General features: G+C 38.3%; 1 protein-coding gene across 1 annotated transcript in view; it reads left to right on the forward strand.

Annotated features, from left to right (window-relative positions):
• KCNJ3 (potassium inwardly rectifying channel subfamily J member 3) overlaps positions 1-22,744 on the forward strand; it is a 266,397-nt gene that overhangs the window by 129,246 nt on the left and 114,407 nt on the right. The window lies entirely within an intron of this gene.

Genomic DNA, 22,744 nt, shown 5'->3' on the forward strand with positions numbered 1-22,744 from the left:
GGGGAACAATTTCTGTTGTTATGTAGGTAATTATATGGTATTTTCAGCTGCAGGCTATTCCGAAAAGTCACGTCTTTAATATTAGAATCCTAACATTAAAAAAACAAATCACATTTCCAATTTGCAATGCTCTTAGAAGTCACATCGTTGTTGGGAGATGTAAATCATTTAATGGCAAGGACTTTATTGTTGTTGCTTAAAATGCCGAGACGGTCCAAAAAATTCTCAGATCTGAAAGGTAACTTAAATGAAGGTGGCTGTCACTTCAGTGACTCTGCTCTCGAATTCAGGGGAAATCGCAGCCGGTTGTACGAAGAATAAAGAATCCTGTTAATTGATATACTCTGTTGCCAGGGTCTATTGATTTATCATGCTGTTTGGGATTTGACATTCTTTCTGTTTTTGTTCCCGGTTTGGGCTAAATAGGACACACACAAAAAAACTTCCAAGTGGTTAGAAAAATAAGTTGTAAGTCAAGTAGAAAAAAGGAAACAGGAAAGGAAACTAACACAAGTAATTTTAGAAGTAATTATAGAATGTGGAGTGTTCATTTATAAACAGCATTTTATGTATAAAATTCATCTTCATAAACTGCTAAGTCACTTTGTACACATATAGTTACACTCTATTTTATACTCCAGAGCAGCATTCACAATTCTGCCACTTTCTGAGCTGACATCTCCCAACATTCCATTATACACAGTTGCTGTGGAAATTTACATTTTAGGAAGCATCATTTATACGCCTGGTGCTATATAGGTATATGATGTTGGAAAAATTATTCAATTGTAGGACCTCCTCTGAGCATTCTGGCTAGAGATTGTCATCTGTTTCCTATGACAACCATTTGTGAGTGCAGTTCTGGACAATATTATTAACGGGCATGTCTGTTACTGTATCATTGATGGCCTAATCTTAGGATAGGTCATCCATATCTGATCGATAAGGTTTCGATATCCCCACCGATCAGCTTTTCCCAGTGTAGCGGCCTAAATTGCTAAGTTACGGAGCTGCACAGCTCCGTCGATGGAAATGTGGCAATATCCAGGTACTGCACATCCTCCCCCTATTGATTTGAATATTGGGTGGATGTGAAGTACTCGGCAATGGCCATTATTCCGTCAACAGAGGTATGAAGCTCTATAGCTGAGCAGTTCCAGTCGCTAACACCAGGAACAGCCAACATAGGCAACCGCTGATCAGAGGGGGTGCCGGATGTTGCATGCTCACTGATCAAACATTGATGACCTATTATAAGGCTAGGCCATCGATGTTAAAGTCCTGGAAAACCCCTTTAATATACTGAATATAGGAGAATTTGAATGTACTTTTGCACGTATATTAAAGGGATTGTCAGATGAAAATAAATTATCACCCATCCACATGATAGGCCATAACTTACTGATTGGTGGGGGTCAGTCCAAGTAAACCTGAACCGGGAATAGTTATTCCTGATGGGGCACTTTTATCTCTATTCCAAAGTGGAGTGGTAGGTCATATTTACAACCACTGCTCCATTCATTCTCTATGGGGCTCAAAGAAAAAATATGCAAATAATAGAGCAGAGGTTGAGCATGCGCCCTGTCACTCCATTCTAATGAGGATAAAAGTGCCCTGTTCTGCTGATCGTTGCAGGTCCTAGCGGTCAAATCCCCACCAAACAATTAGTCATCCCGTGGACATGCCCCTCCTTGCTCAGTTTCCCACCTACTCAATGTGTACCTAGTTTGTGGGACTCTGATGGTCAACTCTAATGTTACGAAAAAGACAAATTCTGGAAGTGCTGCTGTCCAGGAGTTTCCAGGAGGCTTGTTGGTGGTCCTGCAGGAATTGCCAACTCCTTTACGAGCCTAGAAGTTCTGCCATTTTTATGGAATCCTCCCTGACATCTTGACAGCGCTTACAAAAATATGTATTTCACTCTACTATTTCAGAGTAGTCCTATGGCTTTGACTTAAGAAGACTTAGCCCATTGGGGTTTAATATGATAGTACTATGCGAACCGATTTCCATCTTGTCGTTTTCCATTAGTGGAAAGACTGAGCCAAGAGGATAATGAACAATATCAATGCTTGTTAGTCTTGCGCCTTTTCACACGACTCACTTCTTATAGCATTATAGACATTTCTCCAGCTCCTATGACCACAATGTCATGCTGTTGGGTTTTGTACCTCTATAAATGCTGGTAAACCAAGGGAGAAATCACTTCAATTACAATTCTAGGAAAACAAAATTTGAAAGGAAAAACAAAGAATATCTAGAGCTCTGTTGTCATACTCCACCTACCTCGATAAATTGGATGGCTAATCTAAGAGATACACTTCACTGCTGACTGTATGGATGTCTCTGGCAAACTGACAAAAATAGGTAAAGCGCTGGAGCAGGTAAATTACTGTCGTTTATTCTTTCATCTTTTTGTTAATGCAACTTGGTAAAGATTTTCTACAATATTGTACATGTGAGACTATGTTCATATCAGCTTCCGAGACTCTGAAATACTTCATATTTACCCGGAAAGATAGAAGACCTTGTTTTAAAGAAGTTTTCCCATTTCAAAGTTTTTGTTTACTAAATTCTCAAGGTCATCTTCAAAATAAAAAAAAGGCAGCTGATGCTCACACATTTTTTGTGTCCAGCTATGTGGCTGCTTCTCCGGGTGCTGTACTCACACCAAATGGAGAGAAGGCAAAACAAGTAAAGGAGTGAGGAGTGTGGTGGTTCATGGGCAAGTGTCGGAGTAGACCCTACTCTTTCCTCAAGCATGCTTGAGGAAGGAGAAAGTTCTACTCCGAGATGTATTAAAAAAAAAATTGGAACTTTTAATACTCACCTGCTGAATTAATCTTTGTAAGCAGAAGTGCCTGGGATCCACCACACTCCTCTCTCCTTTCCTGGGAGGTTTCTTTTGAGAAGGCATCTTGAGGAGGTGAAACCATTTAGAAGCTGGAGATTAAGGGTGTAGTGGGCAGGTTATTGGCATGACCCTTAATAGGATGTGGCCAGTGCCAAAACTTTCCTTCTTTTCTGGATGCCACTTTCAGAAAGTTGGCAAGTATAGCTACATGAGAACAGAGTTTGGCTGCTACATACACAGATCTACTTCTCTATTGCCCAAACATGTAGCCATTCGTCACCTCCAAGCAGTTTCCAGATCAAGCTACCAATGTCATGGCTTGATGAATCCACAAAACCAGATCCTGATGAAATTGTAATGACCAAGCTTATAATGAGTGCATGATTTACATTTGGCATTGGATCTAGAACTTCATCTTTTCTTTAGCTCATGGTGAGAATTATTTTTCAGTGGGAAATCTAAAGGACATCAACTATTAGGGTCATCCACATTATCCACAACGCTATTAGGGTCATCCACATTATCATAATCCACATTTGATGGTGATTGACCATGAATGTCACAGATAGACGTGAGTGAGTCTATTAAAATAAAACAAAAAATTAAGTACTTTATAAGTTTCTCCGAAATTCAAATTTTCTAGAATCTAAATTTTAGGAATTTGATTTGCATGAATGAAGCAAAATATTTTGCTGGATTCTTTTAAGGGTTGGGAATTAATTTGAAAATAAAAAAGATTATTCTCACTTGTCCTAGGTATATCCGTTACCTGTTCTTCCACCACGAGTTGCTCCACATGATTTGGATCGGTCATCTGATCAGTCTTCTGTTCGATTTTCAACCAGGATGATCTGTCGCTGACTAGACATAATGTGATCAAATGGGGCTTGACATGCGTCATTGATTTCAGTAGTAATCTTCATGACCCCGGTTATTGCTGTGTGTCGTGATCACATGAGGCATTGCGCGCACCAATAGATCTTGACCAAAGATCTAAGAGAAAACCGATCTGAAAACTATTTTGCTATGCAAGTAGGATCTTTAGGCGGCGGAAGAAGTGGGCGACTGCCCTAGGACCAATGGGTATAATGTTTTATTATTTTTTTAACCCTTTCCCTCCTCTCTGTTTATTAAGCCTTGAGGTGTGGAAAGACCTTAGAGCATCTTTTAAATCAAATCTGGAATAAATTTTGAAAAATTAATTTACAATTTTGCAAAAAAATAAAAGAATCATCTCTAATAACAATGCTACATGAGATAAGTTTTCTGGCACTCGATTGGTTAAACTTTATTTTAGCAGAATTCATGGAGCTAAGAGGGAAAAAACATATTGGCATTTAGAAGCAGTCAGAGAATAATAAACGTCTTTTCGGGGGCCATTTTGAACGATTCTGCCCGAAACATATTTCAAGAGTTCAATATTCATCTCTAGTCAAACAAGACACATGGATCGAAAACCAGGCAAAAGTTGACATTGTCTTGTATTACGGGGACAGCTTCTACATGACACACGTCCATAGGAACCTTGTTTTTCCTGGAAATGATATTTTGCTAATAAGTCTCTAAGGAAACTGATGATATTTCACAGTGAACCGCCTTCAGACTCTTAGAAATTACTGTGCAAAAGTGCATAGGCTATAATCCTGCTGTTTTGCCAGCAGCACTACAACTCTATACTGTATGTAAAGAGGTCACCGGTATTCTGTAAATATTGCAAGCACCAAAATACATATATATATATATAAAACAAGAAACAAAAATCTGTGTTGTGACCATACTATCAGGCTGCCATTTATTAAGGCTAGCAATTAGTGATGGGCGAACCCCCAATGTTTGGGATCGGTTGGTTTGCCTGAGTTTTTTGTAAAGTTCGATTTCGGTGCCAGAGATGACATGAACTTGCGTCCGAACCCCGAACTCGGACTTCACATATATGGGATGGGGAGGAGCAGCTGTAAAAAAAAGCAGAACATTAAAAATAAACATTAGAATTATACTTACCTGTCCAGCGACACGTCCTCCAGTCCCACTGTCTCCCGGCGGCATCTGCTTACGGGGCCGCTCATTAATTGCCGGCAGTATTCACTGCACTTGGCAGTCTTCGGCTTTTTCCGGCAGTGTTCGTGCGGTGATATCACTGCACAAACATTGTCGGAGAAAGCCAAAAATGGCTTCACCCAACCACTAACAATGAGTGTAGAAAAAGTTTTGGTGTTATCATTCATTTTCTCTGAAAAAAGGCAAAGAAAGCAAATTCTTCTGGGGCATGTAAACTTTTGAGCAGAACTGTAGAGCTAATCTGCCACCAACTTTCAGTCATAGAGGCATGAAGGAGCGTTTACTGTCATCACAGTACACAATGAGTCATGGTTGAAAACACAACCCAACACTTTGACTGCTTGCTATGCACAGATGGGCTGGAGAATGAGCTGTCTATCAAAGTGCTGTGACTTCCATACAGACCTCATCTACGTGTACTCAGTGCTGACTACAGCCATACGGGCATGCCTCTATGACTGAAAGCCCGCTGCTCCGAGAAGAATTCAAGTTAATTTTCTCCCGCTAGTTGGGCGATCAGTAAAGGGTTTGGACAGCATTGTAAAACTATTAACCCCCAGATTAACCCTATACCGCCGCACGATCAGCTCTAACCTCTCCTAGTGTATCCTCACCCATCCTCTGCAGACTGTGAGCCCTTGCGGGCAGGGTCCTCTCTCCTTCTGTACTTGTGTGTGCCTTGTTGTGCTGCTGTTTATTGTACTTGTCTATATTTGCCCCTTTCACATGTAAAGTGCCATGGAATAAATGGCGCTATATAAATGTATAATAATAATAATGATAATAATATCGTCAGGTCTATCGGGGACAAGTTGTTGATGGGGACAAGTTCCCTTTAAATCTCCCACCATTTGTAAGATCTCTGCTTAACTTAAGGAATGGAGATGTTCATGAAGGTTGAAATCCTGCGCACAACAACTACTGAACCTTACAAAGCTCAGAGTTTTCTATAATTGTTATTATTTGAAAGCTCTTTTCGTAACACACAAAAATCATTGATTTAGGTCCTTTTTTTAATTTATTTTTAATTTTTTTAATTTTTCTTTTACCTCTTATTTTGTAACGTAATGCATTGTTTCCGTTTTATTATTGTATTTTAAGCATAAACTTTACATTTTTGAATTTCTTTTTATGATTTGCATTACATTGTTTTTTCTATTTTTTTTCTTTTGTACTTTTTAGATTTGATTTTTCTATTACACACCGCCTTACAATGCTCAGTTTTGTTCTACAAATGAGGTGCGGTACCATCTACCGTACATCTTTATTCCTCAAATTTCATTTTCATTTTTTTTTCCTTTGGATCCCCCCAAAAAATAATGTGACACGCTCAACAGATTTTGCTTTGGCAAGAGAAAATCTCCTTACTCATGGAGCCTGACTGACGGGCAGCACACGGAGGCTTTTTGGCTTCTTGCCTGTGTGGTTTAAACTACATAGCAACATTCAACCTTAGAAAGTGTCATTCCGAAAGGTAAACATTTTCTCAGTAATTTGGTATTAAACGTTTTGCAGAAGTCGTCCTATTTAGACTGTTTTAGGGTCTCATTTGGTCATTTCTCCCCCTCTTCTGTTTTGTGAGCTAGAACAGATGCCTATAAGCAATGTTCTAGAAAACTGCAGGCATTCAATAATATCAACAGATGCACGCTAATGTCAAGGAGCAATGTGTAATACTTTGTTTGCCCTGGTGGGGCGCTATATTATAGAGCAAGCACTTGCACAGCCGTTTTTTTTTTTTTTAGTTAATAGCTGAATATCCAAGGGAATATCTATAAATGGAAAAATCTAAACTCAAAATATTAAATATTGAACAGAAAGAAAATTGTTTATTATAAAGCAGATGATAAAATTGTCTGAATATGCTATAATAATACAAAAAAAAAAAAAAAACTCCAGTTGGAGGTTTCCTTGTGTCTCTTACATATAGGAACGTCAAGTGTTTCGTTTGTTAGTAACTTTCCTCAGGAGTCATATCATACTCTGTCCTGCTAATGAATGTTAGATCTTGCTCATCTTCTACTCATTACTTTGCCGCTGGTGGATATTTACTGGCACAGTTGTCCCATAACTGACTATTTGCTATCATTAGATAGAAAATTGAATGTTAATCTGAGAATCTGCCGCCACTTTCTGCAATTTTGTCTTTATTTTTTGCGTTATGAAATAAGTCGTGACCGATCAGATTAGGTCCACTGCTTAGCCCCGTGCTGAACTCATTATATATTTGTTTGTTGTGGGTTATTAAAGGGGTTGTCCACTTTATCTTTATTTTACCAGATGTGTCAGGGACATGATTTTGTGGCACTTGCTAATATATAAGTATTACAGGTTCTCAACTTTTCTCAAAAACTGATCTGCTGTTCTCAACATGGCTTCTCTTGGAGGAGGAGCATGAGAACAGACCTGTCCATCAGCCTTGTCCAATCAACAACCAGGTATTCCATGTTGTATTTTTTTTTTTAATTTAGGGGGTGCACAGATCTGGTCAGGTGCCTCTCCCAAAGCAGCAATGATGAGAACAGGAGAGCTGTGAAGTCTGTGAGGAAAGAGGTGAAGCTGTAAGGCTAGGTTCACATTGCGTTAGTGCAATCCGTTTAGCGCATACGCTAATGGAATGCGCTAACGCAATGTCCAAAAAAGGGACCAATCTGCGCTAGCGAAGAACGGACCCTGAACGCTGCAAGCAGCGTTCGAGGTCCATCAGAAAATAACGGGACATCGCTGACGCATGCCAAAAATGGCATACGTTAGCGATGCGTTAGCACCATTGCGGTCAATGGGTGCATTAACGGATCCGTTACATAGTGTTAATTGCGCCAATTGTGCCATGTAATGGATTCTGTTAGCGGACACCCACTAACGCAATGTGAACCCAGCCTAAGTGCCACAAAATCATATCCTCAACTCATTTGTTAAAATGAAGCTAAATTGGACAACTCCTTTAAGTGCTTACATAGTCAAATAGTAAATATTTCAGTGTGTCTATTGGATCGGAATGGGCTTGGGCTCATAAATTACTGCTGGTAATTTCTCCGAATAATATCACAAGAGTACGCGTATATAGCATGCCTTAGTTGTCAACTCAACTGTCCAGGAATGTCCAGGACACTCCTTTGAAAAGGACATGCCTTAAAACAAATCACATTTGAATTTTGCTAACAAATTCAGATTTACCAGAATACAATTTTCTTACTGCTATTCTTGTGCAAATCCAACACAATGGAAATGGGACGGCCCCAATGTGCTGGATCTGGGCTATGTTCTGCTGTACTGAACATGTGCTGGTTTTCAATACTCACACATGCTCAGGTCACGTCTGGGTTACTTTCATTACACATTGACAGTGCACTCGCTCCCCTGGCAGCTATAGAGAGAAAGAACCAGAAGCTCTTCACTTCTCTTTAGAGGAGCACACTGTTAGTGGCGAGCAAGCGAGAGCTCTCCTGCTGGCTTGTTCACTTTTCTTTAGAGTTAGCGAGAGAGCGCACTGTCAGTGTGCACTGGAAGCAATAAAGCGGAGAGAAGGGACAGTATACTGCACATGCATAGTTATTGAAAACTGGGGTACGCTCAGTAAATCAGAGAACAGCCCATACCCTGAAAGGGTTTTCCCAGATGATGGTCTGTTTCAGAGTGCGGACCACAGCTGCTCCAGGCCCCTGATGACATATTGGTTGAGAATCCCCAGCATATGCTAGGAGGCTCGAATGAAACATCATTGGATTTTAAGGAAGAAAAAAAACATAAATATATTATTAAAGTGCTTAGTATTTTTACATTCAATAGTTAGAGATTAATATTAAATTAAGTTAGGTTTCGGACAACTTTAAAATTTTCCTTCGCGGGAACTAGGTGGCTTAGGCCGTCCTCTGAAAAACAACCTGGTATCATTAATTTTCCTCCACCAAACTGTACAGCGGGAACAATCACTATCAGGATGCAGTGGGCCCATGTGATTAAGATGGCGGCAACACAGGTGCAGAAATACCGATGAGGCAGCCACTCACAGCCTACCAAATTAATGGAGGGGGTGGCTGCTTGGCATATGACTGCACATTAGAGACTTGTATGTGGCGCCGTTCACACAATGGGAATGCACAGCATCCAGGTTCACAGCCTAGTAGTGACACCCTTCTATTAGCTCAGGCGGGCTGCCCAGCGCCATTAAGATGAATCCCATGTGAACAGACGCCACAGTTTACAAGACAGAATGGGCCCAACTGCACCCTGAAAAAGTGCAAAAAACATATATAAAAAATATGTGAGGTTTTAGTTTATATTTTGGCCAAAATACGCAAGCTCGTAACCCACGTCACGGGTCCCCACGCTTACGAGTCCTACTCTAACCAATACAATGCTAGAGGAGGTCTGGACTCTGCAGTTATGGCGTCAGCAGAACGTTGGTGGCTTTTCTGTCTTCAGCACTAGGTTCCTCACTCTGTCATGTTACGGGGCCTATACTTCTTGGTGAGTTGCTGTGGTTCCTTCTACTTCTCAATAATATCCCTTACAGGTGATGGGGGAAGAATTAGGAGGGAAGAAATATCATGGACAGACTTATTACCCTGGTGGTTCCTATTACAGAACTGTGGTAGGATCAGTGAGCTCCAAACCACCGGCCGTTCTGTCACATGTTAGTAATGGCAGATGGCATGGTGGGGGGCTGAAGATTATACAAATGGGGTGAAGTCTAGATGTTTTATTTCAGGGGTAACAGGACTGAATGAAAAACCTGAATTCAATAATTAATGTGACATACTTTTCTTCCCTATAGTGTAAGTAGATCCATCAAAATCTGCCTGTGATCCTCAGGGGTGGGGACAATGGTGGAGGTGATAAAACAAAATGATAAACTATATTATGCATAGTCTGGTCTTCAGTAGTCAGCATGTGATACAGGAATATTCTCTCTCTTGGTCTTCCCTTCCCTAGATCATTCACCTTCCTCTTCAGATCCAGCAATGGTTCTCCCAAGTTGTTCCTTTAAATTCCTCTAAATTCGAGACGAGAGATTTTCCATGCTGCAATCTATTTATGCTGTGGTGTAAATCTGTTCCTCTCTTCGGCCAAAGTGATTAGAAGTGTTTTTATTTTCTCCTGACCGCATTTGGCAGCTGCCGATTGAACAGGGAACAAGTACGGTTCACCGAGCAGCTCCTGTCTGCATTTCTCATTTCTGATCCATTTTTTTTGCAGTGTGCATAATCTATGCGTATATGACCTGTATCAGCAGTTTTTAATATTCTCAATTCCTCCTCAGCAGAAAATACATTTCTCATTTAGGACAATAATATTAGGACACATCCTGCGCTACTTTAGATCTAGGTTCGGATGTTGCCGGGATTCGCTGTAGCCTGACGCGAGGACAGATACATTTCGATGATTCCATCTTGAGTTGCGCCAGTGAGTGTGAACGAAACGTTACGAACAACAAGTAAATCAGGCTTTGTCATATCACTTGCTAAGGTGGAAATTATTTATTCACACGTTTTAAAGGAATTGTGCAGGAATGGATAATAAGTAACCCATGGAGCTCCTGACATCTTCCCACCTTATTATCAGGTGGAGAAAGCAGAAAAGGACTGAGGTTATTTGGGTCCACCAGAAGAAGGTTTTCCGCCTTCCATCTATACAGAACATGTGCACATCTATTTTGATTTGTTGTATTTTATTTGTGAATCATCCTTTAAGAAGATCCTAGTAACAAATCATTGTCTCTAAATAGGGTTGTCTTCTTGGGCGTCCATTACTTGGTCAAACTCTTGGTCCAATGTTGGAGCCTGTTGATCTTACCTTATAATGAAAGAGAAAATCGAACTGCACTACTAGGGTATTTATTCCACACCTGTTGATGAATGACAACATACAGAACAACGGGTCTCGTGGAAGCGCTATCGTAGGCGCGAAACGGCCGTCGTCACATCCTGCTCACCTCCTTCTCTGTTTTGTTGCCCCGAGCCGTGAAGATGACGGTGTCGTTTTATATTTTCTAATAAAGGATTCACACCACACTTGGACCGGTGAGTGTTGCCGCTTTGTTCTGCACATTGCCATTGGTTGTAAACCTTTTTTCATGCGGGCACCTCTACTTGGATATCGGGCTCCTGTGTAACATGCCTTGGATGGACCGCGGTTGATCCCGGACCCTTTGACAGCTGTGCGGCTTTATTGTTTTCTTATATGGACTTGTTGATGAATGATCCTTTTGATTTCTGAAGTCCAACAGCAGGTTAGGGAGGCATGCAGGGAGAGAAGAAGTAGACTATGGCCGTTTCATGTGGGATCTCTTCAACGGGTCCAGGTTGAAGCGACTGTTGAAGCGATCACACACACGAAACGGCCGTAGCCCAACAAACAAGGCTCTCCATGCATGTGCTGTGACTGTCACACAGCCGTGACACATGCAGCCACGGTGCCGATCAGCTGATCGGCGGGCGCGATCCAGGAACTCAGGTTCCATCTGCAGCTTATTCAGCAAACCCTATAGCTTGCCGATTAAAAGGGAACCCAAGCAAACTCGCTCTTCTCTAGTGTAGATAAAGAGAATTGGCATGCACACAGTAGACGTTGCGAGTTGCTGGTGGAAAAGGATGTGGAACCTGTGGTTTATGTAGAGAGAAATTTACCTGACACTCTTATTTCAATGATACAAAGTTTTTATTCCATGTGCAGGCATGCAGCCAGATATTAAAGGTGCAGGGACATATGCAACAAATATCAAAATCTGGATAACGTTTCAACTCTTCCCAGTTCTTTATCATAAAGTCGATAGTAATAATGTTAAGCCATGTTAGGTGTGTAACCTTGCGCCCCAACGCACGTTTCACCCAGCTTTGTCAGGGGGCATGTCTCCTGATAAAGACCCAGGAAATGTCAAAACGTTATCCAGATTTCGATTTATGTTTCATGTATCCCTGCAGCCAATTGTCTAAATACATGTCTGCTACGTACCGGCATGTAGTATAAAATCCTTGCGTGATTGAAATAAGAGTGCGTGGTGAATTTCTATCTACATGTGTTCTGTAGACACATAAAACCTCAAGCCGAGTAATTGAGACTGGCAAGGACCCAGCAAGCACTGGCATAAAAGTGGCAGTAGATTTGAAAATTAACATTTATTTTATTTTTTTATAGCATTTCAAGCTTCTTTCTTTTTTTTTTAGTTCATGTGGTTGGTTGACCCTTTAAACGTTTTCTTGACTTACTGACTGGGGAGTTTCAACATATATACTATATATACAACTCTGGCAAAAATTAAGAGGCCACTGCAAAATGTTCAGTTTGTCTGATTTTTCTCTTTATAGGTATATTTTTGAGTCAAATGTAAATTGTTCATTTATTCTATAAACTTTTGACAACATGTCTCCGAAGTTCTAAGCAATAAATTTTGCATTTTTTTTTCTGGCAAAGAAAAATGGTCAAAATTAAAAGAAAAAAGCTTTGCTTTCAGACCTGAAATAATGCAAAGAAAACAAGTTAATAATCATTTAGAAACAAAAGGAAGAGTTCATAAATCAATATTTTGTGGAATAACCATGATTTTTAATCTCAGCTTTCATGAGTCTTGGCATGCTTTCCACCAGTCTTTCACACTGCTCCTGGCACAAAAATGTAAGTTCTTTGTTTGATAGCTTGTGACTATCCATCATCCTCTTGATTACATTCCAGAGGTTTTCAATGGGGTTCAGGTCTGGAGATTGGGCTGCCCATGACAGGGTTTAATGTGGTGGTCTCTTAATTTTTGCCAGAGCTGTATATACATACCATCTTGGCCACACGGAGATATGTTTGGATTGCTCACATGTCTGAGCGTTCCAAGATGGAAGCAGTGACCTGATTCTTTACTTACGTTGTTTTTACTTCTCATTTGCGTTAGTTTCTTGAAAGTTTTCAAAGTTTGTTACCAGTCACCCGGAGTTATTGCAGTCACACCATGCGGTGCATCCTCACTTTGTTGACTTTCTATGATTACTCTTTTTTTCTTAACAATTAGAGCTGTTGTGGTGGCAGTTGTACGACAAGAGACTAAACATGATGCCACTTAAAGAGCTGCGGATGAGTGAAGTCGCTTCTGTGCAGCCCTGAAAAACCATCTGTGCGTGTTATTGCCCAACCAGCAGTGAAAACATTGGGCTGAATGCATCGGATCATCTATGGAGAGAACAAAGCATCTGTGCCACAGATTGGATTTTTTATTTATTTTTTTGTACATTAATATTAGACTTTTCTTTTTCGGTTAAGTCCCATCGAGACTCCGTGTCCCATTTGTACTAAATGCTCATAGCAAATCAGCTGAATAACTGCGCGAATCTGACAATGTTAGGATTTTCTAGATTCCGTCCTACAGTATGTTCCCACAGGGAGCCATCATGTGAACATACACATATATTTATATTTTTGAAGAATTTGTTTGATTTTATGTAAGCGCAAACTTTTGCATCCCATTTTTTATTGTTTCATAATTTCTTTATATAAAACAACCCATCACTTTGAGTATTCAGCTCTCATGCAAACAATGTGTTTCCATTGTGAAAGCTATAAAAAAAAAAATGTGACTATGTGTAACTGAGTTCTGATGTGCGGCTACGTTTCAATTGCTCATATGTCTTGTACGGTTTCCTTCGGCGCTGTACAGACAATAGAAAGAATATTGCTTGCAGAGTTGCTCGATGCATTGAGGAAAAAAATGAAATAGTTGTAAAGATAAATATTGACCGTGCTTCATTAAGATGGGCATTTCATATTTAAAGGTTCATTCCTATCTCCAAGATTCTATCCCAATATGTAGTAGGTGTAATAAAAATAATATTAGCAAATTCCTCCAATTAGAAATGTAGTATAGTTCTTCTGATTTGCAGTGTCTCTTACCCCATATGCAGGCATTGTAGCTGCTTAGGTATCCATGGTTGTGACCACTCATATAGTGACAGTTAATTAGTTGCTAGTGATCGTTGCCATGGATACCTAAGCTACTGCAATGCCCTGCACATGGAATAAGTGTCATAGCGGATCATGAAAACTATACTAGGGTACATCTTCTAATTGGAGGTATTTGCAAATATTATTAGTACTTTGCATATTGGGATAGGAGCTTAGAGATGGGAATTCCCCTTTAAGTGTTAATCAGGGGTGTACATGATTATGTACATTATATAAATTAGCACTGGTTAGCGGTATTATGTACATTATATAAATTCACACTGGATAGCGGTATTATGTACATTATATAAATTCGCACCGGATAGCGGTATTATGTACATTATATAAATTCGCACCGGATAGCGTATTATGTACATTATATAAATTAGCACTGGTTAGCGGTATTATTTACATTATATAAATTCACACTGGATAGCGGTATTATGTACATTACATAAATTCGCACCGGATAGCGGTATTATGTACATTATATAAATTCGCACCGGATAGCGTATTATGTACATTATATAAATTCGCACTGGATGGTGGTATTATGTACATTATATAAATTCACACTAGATAGCGGTATTATGTACATTATATAAATTAGCACTGGATAGCGATATATGTACATTATTTAAGTCAGCACTGGATAGCGGTATTATGTACATTATATAAATTCGCACCGGATAGCGGTATTATGTACATTATATAAATTCGTACTGGATAGCGGTATTATGTATATTATATAAGTCAGCACTGGATAGCGGTATTATGAACATTATATAAATTCGCACCGGATAGCGGTATTATGTACATTTTATAAATTCGCACCGGATAGCGGTATTATGTACATTATATAAATTTGCACCGGATAGCGGTATTATGTGCACTATATAAATTCGCACCGGATAGCGGTATTATGTACATTATATAAATTCACACTGGATAGAGATATATGTACATTATATAAATTCGCACCGGATAGCGGTGTTATGTACATTATATAAGTCAGCACTGGACAGCGGTCTTATGTACATTATATAAATTAGCACTGGATAGCGATATATGTACATTATATAAGTCAGCACTGGATAGCGGTATTATGTACATTATATAAATTTGCACCGGATAGCGGTATTATGTACATTATATAAATTCGCACCGGATAGCAGTATTATGTACATTATATAAATTAGCACTGGATAGCGGTATTATGTACATTATATAAATTTGCACCGGATAGCGGTATTATGTACATTATATAAATTAGCACTGGATAGCGGTATTATGTACATTATATAAATTCACACCGGATAGCGGTATTGTGTACATTATATAAATTTGCACCGGATAGCGGTATTATGTACATTATATAAATTCGCACCGGATAGCGGTATTATGTACATTATATAAATTTGCACCAGATAGCGGTATTATGTGCACTATATAAATTCGCACCGGATAGCGGTATGATGTACATTATATATATTCACACTGGATAGAGATATATGTACATTATATAAATTCACACTGGATAGCGGTATTGTGTACATTATATAAATTTGCACCGGATAGCGGTATTATGTGCATTATATAAATTCGCACCGGATAGCGGTATTATGTGCACTATATAAATTCGCACCAGATAGCGGTATTATGTACATTATATAAATTCGCACCAGATAGCGGTATGATGTACATTATATATATTCGCACTGGATAGTGATATATGTACATTATATAAATTCACACTGGATAGCGGTATTATGTACATTATATAAATTCGCACCGGATAGCGGTATTATGTACATTATATAAATTCGCACCGGATAGCGTATTATGTACATTATATAAATTAGCACTGGTTAGCGGTATTATTTACATTATATAAATTCACACTGGATAGCGGTATTATGTACATTATATAAGTTCGCACCGGATAGCGGTATTATGTACATTATATAAATTCGCACCGGATAGCGTATTATGTACATTATATAAATTCGCACTGGATGGTGGTATTATGTACATTATATAAATTCACACTAGATAGCGGTATTATGTACATTATATAAATTAGCACTGGATAGCGATATATGTACATTATTTAAGTCAGCACTGGATAGCGGTATTATGTACATTATATAAATTCGCACCGGATAGCGGTATTATGTACATTATATAAATTCGTACTGGATAGCGGTATTATGTATATTATATAAGTCAGCACTGGATAGCGGTATTATGAACATTATATAAATTCGCACCGGATAGCGGTATTATGTACATTTTATAAATTCGCACCGGATAGCGGTATTATGTACATTATATAAATTTGCACCGGATAGCGGTATTATGTGCACTATATAAATTCGCACCGGATAGCGGTATTATGTACATTATATAAATTCGCACTGGATAGAGATATATGTACATTATATAAATTCGCACCGGATAGCGGTGTTATGTACATTATATAAGTCAGCACTGGACAGCGGTCTTATGTACATTATATAAATTAGCACTGGATAGCGATATATGTACATTATATAAGTCAGCACTGGATAGTGGTATTATGTACATTATATAAATTTGCACCGGATAGCGGTATTATGTACATTATATAAATTCGCACCGGATAGCAGTATTATGTACATTATATAAATTCACACCGGATAGCGGTATTGTGTACATTATATAAATTTGCACCGGATAGCAGTATTATGTACATTATATAAATTCGCACCGGATAGCGGTATTATGTACATTATATAAATTTGCACCAGATAGCGGTATTATGTGCACTATATAAATTCGCACCGGATAGCGGTATTATGTACATTATATAAATTCACACTGGATAGAGATATATGTACATTATATAAATTCGCACCGGATAGCGGTGTTATGTACATTATATAAGTCAGCACTGGACAGCGGTCTTATGTACATTATATAAATTAGCACTGGATAGCGATATGTGTACATTATATAAGTCAGCACTGGATAGCGGTATTATGTACATTATATAAATTTGCACCGGATAGCGGTATTATGTACATTATATAAATTCGCACCGGATAGCAGTATTATGTACATTATATAAATTCACACCGGATAGCGGTATTATGTACATTATGTAAATTTGCACCGGATAGCGGTATTATGTGCATTATATAAATTCGCACCGGATAGCGGTATTATGTGCACTATATAAATTCGCACCAGATAGCGGTATTATGTACATTATATAAATTCGCACCAGATAGCGGTATGATGTACATTATATATATTCGCACTGGATAGTGATATATGTACATTATATAAATTCGCACTGGATAGCGGTATTATGTACATTATATGAGTCAGCACTGGATAGCGGTGTTATGAACATTATATAAATTAGCACTGGATAGCGATATATGTACATTATATAAATTTACACCAGATAGCAGTATTATGTACATTATATAAATTTGCACCGGATAGCGGTATTATGTACATTATATAAATTAGCACTGGATAGCGGTATTATGTACATTATATAAATTTACACCGGATAGCGGTATTATGTACATTATATAAATTTGCACCGGATAGCGGTATTATGTACATTATATAAATTAGCACTGGATAGCAGTATTATGTACATTATATAAATTTGCACCGGATAGCGGTATTATGTACATTATGTAAATTCGCACTGGATAGCGGTATTATGTACATTATATAAGTCAGCACTGGATAGCGGTATTATGTACATTATATAAGTCAGCACTGGATAGCGGTGTTATGTACATAGTATAAATTAGAACTGGATGTAACAGAGTGTCACCCCAGCCTGCATACTGTAATCAGGCTTAAGGTACCGTTACACTAAACGATTTACCAACGATCATGACTAGCGATACGACCTGGCCATGATCGTTGGTAAGTCATTGTGTGTTCGCTGGAGAGCTGTCACACAGACAGCTCTCCAGCGACCAACGATGCCGAAGTCCCTGGGTAACCAGGGTAAACATTGGGTTACTAAGCACAGGGCCGCGCTTAGTAACCATATGTTTACCCTGGTTACCATTGTAAATGTAAAAAAAAAGAAACACTACATACTCACATTCCGTGTGAGTATGTCGCGTCCCCCGGCTTCCGCTTCCCGCACTGACTGTGTCAGTGCCGGCCGGCCGTAAAGCAGAGCACAGTGTTGACATCACCGCTGTGCTTTACGGCCGGCGCTCAGAGTCAGTGCGGGAAGCTGAAGGCGGGGGACGTGACAAACACCGGAATGTGAGTATGTAGTGTTTTTTTTTTTTTACTTTTACAATGGTAACCAGGGTAAATATCGGGTTACTAAGTGCGGCCCTGCACTTAGTAACCCGATGTTTACCCTGGTTACAAGTGAACACATCGCTGGATTGGCGTCACACACGCCGATCCAGCGATGACAGCGGGTGATCAGCGACCAAAACAAAGGTCCTGATCATTCCCAGCGGCCAAAGATCTCCCAGCAGGGGCCTGATCGTTGGTCGCTGTCACACATAACGATTTCGTTAACAATATCATTGCTACGTCACAAAAAGCAACGATATCGTTAAAGAAATCGTTATGTGTGATGGTACCTTTACATTAGCATTCCTTGCCCTGTATCTGGTGGGGGCATTCTTGTCTTTGTTCCCTTCTGCAGGGGGCATCTCCAATACACAAACCTGTAGAGAGACTGCAGACAGGGTTTCTGGAATGTTTTTAGTCCTTGGAGCTATGTTTAAGGTGGTGAGTGTTGGGATCAGCCCCTTTGTTGGGCAGAGTTACCAAGAGTGGTAGGTCAACAAGCCACATGCTCTGTTAGTCCATGCTGTGTGCTTTGAAGGACAAGGATCTGCAGCTGCAGCTGGATCATGTATGGAGATAGGAGATCATTTTGCCACATGGAATTGTGATGTCTTACCACCCTACTGGATTTAAGGACTGAATCTGAAGACTATTATTGTGTGGTGACTTGCGAAGGGCTGGGATCTTAGGTTGAGGCGAGATCCCTGTTACCATGTGTAATGTTGGAAGCTGCCACGTGGAACTGTGTTGTGCCCTCATCTGCTGGATCTATTGAATTCACTCAATGACTATTGCTATTTCCCTGGCATCGGATTGCCGGGTGGCACCTCCGGATTTACTCCCTTTGTGTGGACTCATTGTGGACTCATTACGGACGCTGCAAAATTACTTTCATTTGTGTTGTCCCAGATCCCTGTTCCAATAAATCTTGTTGGATTGATTATCAGCCTGGTGTCTCTTTCTGCTCTGTATATATAATTTGGCCTGCACTCTAAATTTAAATCGGGGTGCTGGTGAGACAGACCATAGGTCTAGTATCAGTATTATTGCCAGCGTATCAGCCTTAAATTGCTGGTAAGTTGTATGTGGTTTAATGGATTTGCATCCTTCCCACAGGACGCAGGAGCGCTATCCCCCATCCACTAAGGGTATTAAGCCTACATGTCCACCAGCAAGACGCAGATGCGCCGCTGTTACCCCTCTACAAGGCTTTATCCAGAACTGGCAAATCCATTAAACCACATACAACTTACCAGCAATTTAAGGCTGATACGCTGGCACCTGCAAAAAAAAGGTTGTCTCCAGTGACATACCAACTCTCTATATAAATCGCATATGCAAACAGCAGCAAGACGCTGATGCACCACTGCTATTCCTCAACAAGGTCACACTAAGAGAAAAATCAACTATTAGGCCATACTTGGTATCAAAGGGACTGTACCTGCCCCCTGACACTACAGGGACAACATCCTCTTTACCATAAGAGCCACTCATAAATCCTGGATTAAGTGCGACTTTAGAGTAAGACCCGGGAGGGTCGAAACGTCACATCAGATTGAGTCACTTGTACCTACTATTTGATCTGTCACATTTGATTGATTTCTGTTTTTCACTTGAATAAATTAGCAAGTTTCAAAAAATCCTTTTGTTTCTAAGATCTTTCTGCTCTGTCACATACCCCGTCACACTGGATAGCGGTATTATGTACATAATATAAATTAGCACTGGATAGTGGTACTATGTACATTATATAAATAAGCACTGGATAGCGGTATTATGTACATTATATAAATTAGCACTGGATAGCGGTATTATGTACATAATATAAATTAGCACTGGATAGTGGTATTATGTACATTATATAAATAAGCACTGGATAGCGGTATTATGTACATAATATAAATTAGCACTGGATAGTGGTACTATGTACATTATATAAATTAGCACTGGATAGCGGTATTATGTACATTATATAAATTAGCACTGTATAGCAGTATTATGTACATTATATAAATTAGCACTGGATAGCAGTATTATGTACATTATGTAAATTAGCACTGGATAGCAGTATTATGTACATTATATAAATTAGCACTGGATAGCGGTATTATGTACATTATATAAATTAGCACTGGATAGCAGTATTATGTACATTATATAAATAAGCACTGGATAGCGGTATTATGTACATTATATAAATTAGCACTGGATAGCGGTATTATGTACATAATATAAATTAGCACTGGATAGTGGTATTATGTACATTATATAAATAAGCACTGGATAGCGGTATTATGTACATAATATAAATTAGCACTGGATAGTGGTACTATGTACATTATATAAATTAGCACTGGATAGCGGTATTATGTACATTATATAAATTAGCACTGTATAGCAGTATTATGTACATTATATAAATTAGCACTGGATAGCGGTATTATGTACATAATATAAATTAGCACTGGATAGTGGTATTATGTACATTATATAAATAAGCACTGGATAGCGGTATTATGTACATAATATAAATTAGCACTGGATAGTGGTACTATGTACATTATATAAATTAGCACTGGATAGCGGTATTATGTACATTATATAAATTAGCACTGTATAGCAGTATTATGTACATTATATAAATTAGCACTGGATAGCAGTATTATGTACATTATGTAAATTAGCACTGGATAGCAGTATTATGTACATTATATAAATTAGCACTGGATGGTGGTATTATGTACATTATATAAGTCAGCACTGGATAGTGGTATTATGTACATTATATAAATTAGCACTGTATAGCAGTATTATGTACATTATATAAATTAGCACTGGATAGCGGTATTATGTACATTATATAAATTAGCACTGGATAGCAGTATTATGTACATTATATAAATTAGCACTGGATAGTGGTACTATGTACATTATATAAATAAGCACTGGATTGCGGTATTATGTACATTATATAAATTAGCACTGGATAGCAGTATTATGTACATTATATAAATTAGCACTGGATAGCGGTATTATGTACATTATATAAATTAGCACTGTATAGCAGTATTATGTACATTATATAAATGAGCACTGGATAGCAGTATTATGTACATTATATAAATTAGCACTGGATAGCAGTATTATGTACATTATATAAATTAGCACTGGATAGCAGTATTATGTACATTATATAAATTAGCACTGGATAGTGGTACTATGTACATTATATAAATAAGCACTGGATTGCGGTATTATGTACATTATATAAATTAGCACTGGATAGCAGTATTATGTACATTATATAAATTAGCACTGGATAGCGGTATTATGTACATTATATAAATTAGCACTGTATAGCAGTATTATGTACATTATATAAATTAGCACTGGATAGCAGTATTATGTACATTATATAAATTAGCACTGGATAGCAGTATTATGTACATTATATAAATTAGCACTGGATAGTGGCATTATGTACATTATATAAATTAGCACTGGATGGTGGTATTATGTACATTATATAAGTCAGCACTGGATAGTGGTATTATGTACATTATATAAATTAGCACTGGATAGCAGTATTATGTACATTATATAAATTAGCACTGGATAGCGGTATTATGTACATTATATAAATTAGCACTGGATAGCGGTATTATGTACATTATATAAATTAGCACTGGATAGCAGTATTATGTACATTATATAAATTAGCACTGGATAGTGGCATTATGTACATTATATAAATTAGCACTGGATGGTGGTATTATGTACATTATATAAATTAGCACTGGATGGTGGTATTATGTACATTATATAAGTCAGCACTGGATAGTGGCATTATGTACATTATATAAATTAGCACTGATAGCAGTATTATGTACATTATATAAATTAGCACTGGATAGTGGCATTATGTACATTATATAAATTAGCACTGGATGGTGGTATTATGTACATTATATAAGTCAGCACTGGATAGTGGTATTATGTACATTATATAAATTAGCACTGGATAGCAGTATTATGTACATTATATAAATTAGCACTGGATGGTGGTATTATGTACATTATATAAGTCAGCACTGGATAGTGGCATTATGTACATTATATAAATTAGCACTGGATAGCAGTATTATGTACATTATATAAATTAGCACTGGATAGTGGCATTATGTACATTATATAAATTAGCACTGGATAGCAGTATTATGTACATTATATAAATTAGCACTGGATAGTGGCATTATGTACATTATATAAATTAGCACTGGATAGCAGTATTATGTACATTATATAAATTAGCACTGGATAGTGGCATTATGTACATTATATAAATTAGCACTGGATGGTGGTATTATGTACATTATATAAATTAGCACTGGATGGTGGTATTATGTACATTATATAAATTAGCACTGGATAGCGGTATTATGTGTATTGCATTTGTTTTATTGATACTCTTTTGAGATGTATACAAACATCGATCTCTTGTCACCTGTGACTATGCACCACCGACAGGCGCCCCGATAGTGACAGTGACACGTGTGTCCAGGATTCATGTTTTTGCTTAGT

Source organism: Ranitomeya imitator, chromosome 7 (assembly GCF_032444005.1).
Source record: "Ranitomeya imitator isolate aRanImi1 chromosome 7, aRanImi1.pri, whole genome shotgun sequence".
Lineage (NCBI taxonomy): Eukaryota > Metazoa > Chordata > Amphibia > Anura > Dendrobatidae > Ranitomeya > Ranitomeya imitator.